This window comes from Sinocyclocheilus anshuiensis, unplaced genomic scaffold, assembly GCF_001515605.1.
Source record: "Sinocyclocheilus anshuiensis isolate Anshui unplaced genomic scaffold, SAMN03320099.WGS_v1.1 scaffold988, whole genome shotgun sequence".
Classification (NCBI taxonomy): domain Eukaryota; kingdom Metazoa; phylum Chordata; class Actinopteri; order Cypriniformes; family Cyprinidae; genus Sinocyclocheilus; species Sinocyclocheilus anshuiensis.
The window spans coordinates 928,722-936,567 of NW_015548246.1; the positions used below are offsets into that span (position 1 = coordinate 928,722).

The window sequence follows — 7,846 nt, forward strand, 5'->3', positions numbered from 1 at the left end:
GCTGTGGATTACTTGTGGATTATTGTGTTGTTTTTATCAGCTGTTTGGACTCTCATTCTGACGGCACCCATCCACATCCATTGGTGAGCAAGTGATGCAATGCTACATTTCTCCAAATCTGATGAAGAAACAAACTCATATCGGATGGCCTGAGGGTAAACACATTTCCTGTAAAATTTCATTTTTGAGTGAACTATTCTTTTAAAGATCTTCTGTTCATAACACAAACGTTACAGCACAGTTCTCACACTAGCTGCATTTTCTGCTCACAAGAAGAACAAAAAAATCTGTGAAATAAAGCATTCAAGCATCAATTGAAAGTGACAATGACAATATTATTGCACAAGCACGTTTTATGCTTTATTAGCAGGTCCTCCCTAAAACCAATCAACCAAAACCAATCACATTTGATCAACATGATCAAATGTTGTTGAGGTTCAGCTGGGCTCATGCCAACCTTTCGTTTTGAAACCTTAGGTTTTTCACGGCGTTAAGACTAGGCTGAACAGGTAAATTCTGAAAACATGCACTAGTTTAATAAGAGCTTATAGAAAAGTTACACACTGAAACATAAACCCGAATAAAACCACATCTGGCAAGAAATCTCATTTCACAGGAACTGGGGTATTAGGATAGCAGTGCCACAGAAGGACATGATTGTTTTATGTCAAAATGAAAATATGAAGGAGGAAATGAATTACTGACATGAAGTATTACTATAAAAAACTTGCCAAGATATATAAGGTATATAGAAAAAATACAGTTTTTTTTTTTCTTTGATGTGGCTGGAAATGTGACCTAATGATGTCAGACAACTTAATAAGTCCGAATTATGCAACCTTTGAAAAAAAAAAGAAAAAAAAAAAGAAAAGTAAATTATTCAGAAAATAAAATAAATAAATAAATAAATAAAAACATATACAGTGGCAGACATCTGGCATCTGAGTGAAAAAAAACATTTTTGTTCCTTTGTAAGTTCATAAAAATAAATAAATAAATAATATATTTAATATAAAATATTGGAAGTGCGACAGAAATCATAAATTTGAATAAAATAAGGGGGCGTTTACACAACCCCGTTTTCAACTAAAACAAAACGTCTATAGTCATTGATACATGCAACTTTTATAATTCTGATTAAAATAAGGAGAAAATCATTTGTAATAAGAACATTCAAGTGATCATCTCTGATTAATTTCAAAGTGTACATTTGTTGGAATGGGAAGTTTTTTGTCCCATGTCTCAGAGCCTATTATGAATGCTGATCTGGCATACTTACATCACTGTAACATTATTTTAACAGCTCCCATTGAGTCAGACAGTTTATTTGGAAAGGTTTGATAGAAGATTAAAGCTTCCTTTGAGCACCTGTTCTCTGAAGAGCATTCCCAGTGAGAGCTCTGAAACCTGAGCAGATCTTGGCCTTTGTTTTTCTTTGTTTGTAATGTCCTTGCTTATTAGCTCTTTCCAGTGAAATTCCCACACAGTGTTAGTGGATACATCCATTTACTGCCGGTTTGTTTACGCATCCCTCCATTGCTTTGCTCCATTATTTCCTTAGAACTTGAGACAAGCATTCTCGTGTTTTCACGTCAGTTTGCTTTGGAGCTATATCTGATCTTGCGGGAATGGCTGAGAGTGCTGAATATCAGTACTCGGCTTACTGGTCCACTGTGGTCTTGAAACACGGCTGCCATTGTGCTGTGACAGCTTGTCATGTTGCCTTCAAAATGGCCACCTAGAGCCATCCACCTGCAGCTTGGATAGATAGACTGGCGTGTACTTAATCTGACCTCAATTAAAACCATCAGCTGCGTCACATAGACTGCTGACTTTGATCAGGGATCTTGTCAGAATGAGGCTAGTCTAATCAGTTTATTGTATGCTCTTTGAGCTACCACCACCTCCTTTAAAGTGTGATCACAACCAAGATATTTAGTGAAAACAAGAAATCTGAAATTGTAAAGCTATATGGACAAATTTAGCACAATTTAGGTGTAACAGCACAAGATCTGATACAAAGATAATGACAGTTTTTGAAACAGTGTTGGGGTAAGCTCCTTTTAAAAGTAATGCATTAAAATATAGCATTACTCCCTAAGAAGTAACTAAATGCATTACTTAGTTACTTTTCATGGAAAGTAATGCATTACAATATTGCGTTACTCCCTAAAAAAGCAAGTAATTGGATTACTTAGTTACTTTTATGAAAGTAATGCATTACACTATTGCGTTACTCCCTACAAATTTAACTAATTGCATTATTTAGTTACTTTTTATAGAAAAACTAATGCATTACAATATTGTTACTTCATAAAAAGTAACTAATTACATTACTTAGTTACCTTTTCATGGAAAATAATGCATTAAAATATTGTTATTCCCTAAAAAGTAACTAATTGCATTACTTACTTTTTATGGAAAGTAATGTATTACAATATTGCGTTACTTCATAAAAAGATGTGCCTAATTGCATTACTTAATTACTTTTTATGGAAAGTAAAGCATTACAGTATTGCGTTACTCCCTAAAAAGTAACTAACTGCATTACTTACTTTTATAGGAAGCAATGTGTTACATTACTTTTGCATTATTGTTCTTATTTGGGCAGGACTTGCTTGTTCGCTTTTCACATAAAAAGTTCTATTTTTGGCAAATGTAAAAGTGCTTTCATACTAAAAGTAAAATGAGTAAAGGGCACAGTTCAAACAAACCTTTCAGTTGTGCTGCCATTCTGGATTGTGGAAGAATAGGATGCAAGAGAAGAAAGTTCAACACTCTTACTTTAGACATTGGTTAATAAATTGAGATTAAATACTTAAAGGATATTTGTATTTTTTTTTTATTAAAAAGTAGTGTGTTTCTTTACTAGTTACCTGAAAAAAAGTAATCTTTCTAAATGTATAATTTAACAATGTGATAAGTAAATGATCCATGTTAAGAGTGCTGAACATTTTAAAATCTTAAAACTCCCCTTAATAATGCCAGATAAAAGGAACAGTTAACTAAAAATGAATATTTGCCGAAAATTTCTCACTTGGTTTGACAGTTTGTATGTAGCACATTTATATAGAATATGATTGCAATATGATAATCTTTTAAAAAGAACTGAAATGATTGTGTTATTGTAAAGTCATTAACTTAATAACTGAACAAAGAATGTGTAACGCATGTAAGTAATTGAAAAACATAAAAGAGCAAAAACTCTAATGCAGTAGTTAAGAGCTTCCCAAGACAATAATAAATATTAGATGTGAGAGGGCTATTGAATGAATGACTTTGCGTACACAGACAATTTATCCCCAATAAAGATCATCCTGCTTTAGTACCGCCCATGGGTTTTGTTCTTTGTAATACTGACACACATCTCAACACTATCCTGTCTGGACGTATCAGTGTGATTGTATAAGTGTGAATAGATTCTGGATTATGTCGATGGGTTGTGCCACTTACGCACACAGTCATTAATTTAAAACATTAAGATGGCACGAAATATTACGAAATAATTATGTAAAAACACGTCTCCTATTTATCCGTTGCAACTTGTATAATTGGAGCCTTGATCCTTTATGAAGGACCTAACAGCTATTTCAGTGTATGACAAACACTGGCTCTGTTCCAAAATCTAGTGAGCTCCCTAAGTAGACAGCAATGTTAGTGCACTCCAAAAGGGAAAGCTATTCCTAAAGATAAGGAGCATAATCATGATGTCTACAAAAATACCTTCTTTTGAGAAATTCAAAGGCAGCCTCACATGTATCCCTAGCAGAGAAGGCAATCCCAGAATGCATTGCGCCAAACTCAAAATCCATTCAAGATGGCGAACAAAGTAAGGAGAATATATATACTTCAGATATTGCTAATAGCTCAGTCTAATTATAAAGGACTATTAGTTGTGTGTATTTTTTATGCTTAAGAGTATTGTATTGTTAGCTTAGCAACATGCTAACCTATTGAAACAATAATGAGTTGATGACTATACAGCAAGGTAGAACACTACATTTCGGAAGAGCCACCATTTTAGATATCTTGTAAACTGTTTTATTGCTTTGAATGGTCTTTTTATAAATTTGACCCATTTAGACATTGTTGCAATACGTAATTACATAAGACGCAAAGCACCGTATTGGAAGTAGTGGCATCAAAAGGGCTTAAATGTTCCAGTCCAGCACTTCCCGTACTGCTTTATAATGTTGACTTCAAAGCGCTCTGAATGGGGGAAGGAAATGAAAAGATTTTACAGTCAGACGCCGCATATCGTGTTGCATGAGAGAGTTATGACCCTTTTGGCAGCGCTTTTCTTATTGGTTTTGTCTTATCTCTTTGATTGGCTGCTACTAGCGTAGGCCCTGATTTGGCCACATGTGGATCACTAGTCCTTTACCTCACAAATGGGGCGACTTGGACATTGTGTTCCATTCAGAAGAGATCATGGGTCATTCACACTTCATGAACTTTACACACTTCTCTGAGCCCGAAGAGTGTTGCAAAATGTCTTACGTAGCCAATTTTTCCTCAAAACTTACAGCATAATGTTTACCCAAAATTGAAAGTTGGCATCATTTGTTCAACTTTACATTGTTCCAAAATTGTATGAGTTCCTTTCTTCGACAGAACACAAAAAGGATTTTGAGAAACGTCTCAGTGTTTGTTGTCGCCAATGTCAAATGTCTCCAACGTTGATTGGTTCCCAACATATTATCAATATATTGGCTGTTTATTAGTACTTATAAAGCACATATTCTGCATGACCATATTATACATCCATAATCCTACCCAATACCAAAACTTAACAACTGCCATACAAACTATTAATAAGCAGTAATTAGGAGTTTGAGGCAAAAGTTGTAGTTAATAGTTAGTTAATAGAGAGAATTGGACCTTAAATTAAAAGCATAATTTTGCTTTTATAATGCAAATCAGCAAGATATGCTTTAAATCTAAAATTTTGAAATATATTAAAACATTTTTGTTACATTTTTAACAGGAATAGCTTAAATAAATTCTGTTATTCCATGGTCTGTCTGAATACTGGATTCTGATTGGCTGGCAGGTATGCAGTAAAACCGTTTAATGCACAGGTAGTTCCAAGTCAGTTTAATCACCGGTCTATATTAATGCGCTGCTTTAATTGATGCACATTAACCAACACACATCACTCGCGCGCACACACACACACACACACACACACACACACACAGAGAGAGAGAGAGAGGTCAGAGACCGCTGATTGCGCTGCACACACACACAAACTTGTTGTCAATGCTTCCCCGTGATTTTCATTAATAAAATAGCCTAGATACTAGATCGCTACATTATATTGCTCGGCAACGAGGTGGTAAAATCGCTGTTTTTGAAGTAATTGTTTGTACAGGGAGACGTGCAGATGCAGCTACACACAACTGTCATCTCTCTCTGTCTCTCTCTCTCTCTCTCTCTCTCTCTCGATAATTAAAACAAATGCTAGAATTCATTCAAATCCTACTGCTCTATTTCCTCTCTGTATGCCAGTTAGGGTGATAGTTCAGTGTAGCAGAAAATAAATCTACAGTAAATGTTTAAATATTAAATAGTTTGTTCTTAATTATAAGGACAAATCAAGTTTACAGTATGATGACACAATAAATAACCAGTTACAAAAAATAAGTTAATAATAATAGTTCACGGCTTTCATAAAACAAAGGGAGTTTTCTTAGTATTTTTGTTGTTTTCCAGTACTAGTTTCTAAACATTCTTGAATCAAGATGCATTTACTTGAGAAGCAAAATGACTTAAGATATTATGATTTATTTTCTGAAAAAAAAAAGTTTTTGCTTACAACAAGAAAAAATATATCTGCCAATTAGGCGAAGAAAAATAATCTTGCTTTGCCTTTGAATAAAGATTATATTTCTTACCCCTTTTTTTTTTTTTTTTTTTTTTTGCTGTCTGAACATTGTGTCATACACAGTCTTTAATTCATTATTAAATATAATATTTCAGCCATTTACTCTCTTCTATGAGGCCCACATGTTTCCTGGGAACTCTTAACTTGCACAGGCAATTAGCATTTTGACACCAAGGAATATCAGAAGTAAATTTCCTTTGATTGTCCTAAAGAGAGCCAATCAGTCCCCTCTGAAACAGTCTTGTTACTCAACCTCATGAAGCTCATCATCAGGAGATGCAGATCAGGGCACTGGTGCAGAAAGCCAAAGCAGTCTTTTCTTTTAATCATGGAGTAAGTGATGAGAAACACAAAGGGTATAATTAAAAAAGGATGAAATTGAAATGACAGTGGGGGTTTCATACAGGATAGCCAAAGAAGTGCAAAGTTGCCCATTCGAGAAGGTTGGTTCCTTGTAATAGGCCCTTTGAAGCAGCGTTTAGCAGTTCTGTTTGGAATGACCATGCAAAATGGCTGCTATATTGCTCTCCTTCCAAAGATATTATGCTGTTTTTAATGCACTCAAAATCTCATAAGTCATAGGAAACCAATTTATTTCTTTATTAACATTGCTCTACTTCATAATGGGGATAATGAATCCATCATAGACTGTCCTATTAAACTCTCTCAGTCACACTGATGTTTCCGTTTGTAAGCAAAGCGCAATACGACTTCAATCGAATGCGTACACGTAAGCAAGCGGCTTCAGAGACTTGAAAATCACAGCTAGGCTGATTTGTCTTTGATGTCTCATTAAGACTGCATGAAACCTGGTCGAAACAGGCAGCAAAGGGAGAGAAAAATAACATTAGCCTTTAGCAGTGGGGAAAAAGTACAACATTGTGCAGACCCCAAGCATGCAGAAGGCTCTCCACTTTCCACCGGACCACCTAAAAAGTTGCGTCAATAAACGCAGCATGTACAGAGGGGGAAAAACCCTCACAGGTTTTCTCAAACAGCACACACCCAAGCCTAACTCCCACAACATGACTATCACGCTTGGCTTTTTAACACAAACACAACCTTATTCAAAGGTGTGACCTTTATCTTTATGATGTAAGTACTTGTATTCTGAGTCACTGAACTCGTAGGCCTTTTTTACATGAATGAATCCACCCACAGACGGTTAAATCGGACAATATTTAGCATGATAGTTGTGAGCGCGATAGCGTCAACCTCATTGCTGTAGTTATTTTCTTAGAACAGAAGAGGTCTGTGTTTACACTGCGCAAATGGCTAATCTAGCAGAGCTCTGTTCTCTCACAATGAGCCCTCCAAAACTAACATTATGAAACGAACGGCACAAATTACTACCAAAATAGTGAACTACTTCAAAATAAACCCAGCTGATTTAAACTTTCATTGAAATATTAGGCCATTTTTCCACCTTTTCTGCTCTTTACTACATGAGGAATAAGTTGTAAACATTTGGAAAGGCCTGTGTTTTTCTTGTCAAGAAATGTCTTGGTTAACATTTCCTTTCCTCTTAAGATCAAAGGCTGTGGCGCAGTGAATGCTGAGTGCTCATTGGCTTAAAATACACAGATTAAAGGTATGCAAACCTGGGTAACCCAAGTATTGTCTTTCCTGAGAGCGACTTACTCTGATTTGGTCAACTCTTTGCTGTTAATTTTATCTTAACAACACTAAATCCTAATAATTGTAAGTCCAAAAATCAGCAGGCCACAAATATATACAGGTGTGATAGAGAGGCACTAAATAAAAGTTTCAGGTTTAGCAGAAGTTCAAATCTGACAGCATTTGTCAAAAAAAAGTATTCTTAAATGTAATTAAAATATATTTATGAAAATATGTTTTCTCCCAACATATCTGTAGACAATTTTGATATATTTTTGAAACTATATTTTAAATATAGATTTTAATTTTTAATTATATATATATGTATATATATATATATAT

General features: G+C 34.8%; 1 long non-coding RNA gene across 1 annotated transcript in view; it reads right to left on the bottom strand.

Annotated features, from left to right (window-relative positions):
- Window positions 1-2,081: 2,081 nt before the first annotated feature.
- LOC107655270 (uncharacterized) overlaps window positions 2,082-7,846 on the bottom strand; it is a 14,203-nt gene continuing 8,438 nt past the window's right edge. Inside the window, exons 2-3 of the long non-coding RNA XR_001630413.1 lie at window positions 7,498-7,508; window positions 2,082-2,108 (exon numbers count right to left, since the gene is read on the bottom strand). This is a non-coding gene — a long non-coding RNA (uncharacterized LOC107655270). The remainder of the gene's footprint in view (window positions 2,109-7,497; window positions 7,509-7,846) is intronic.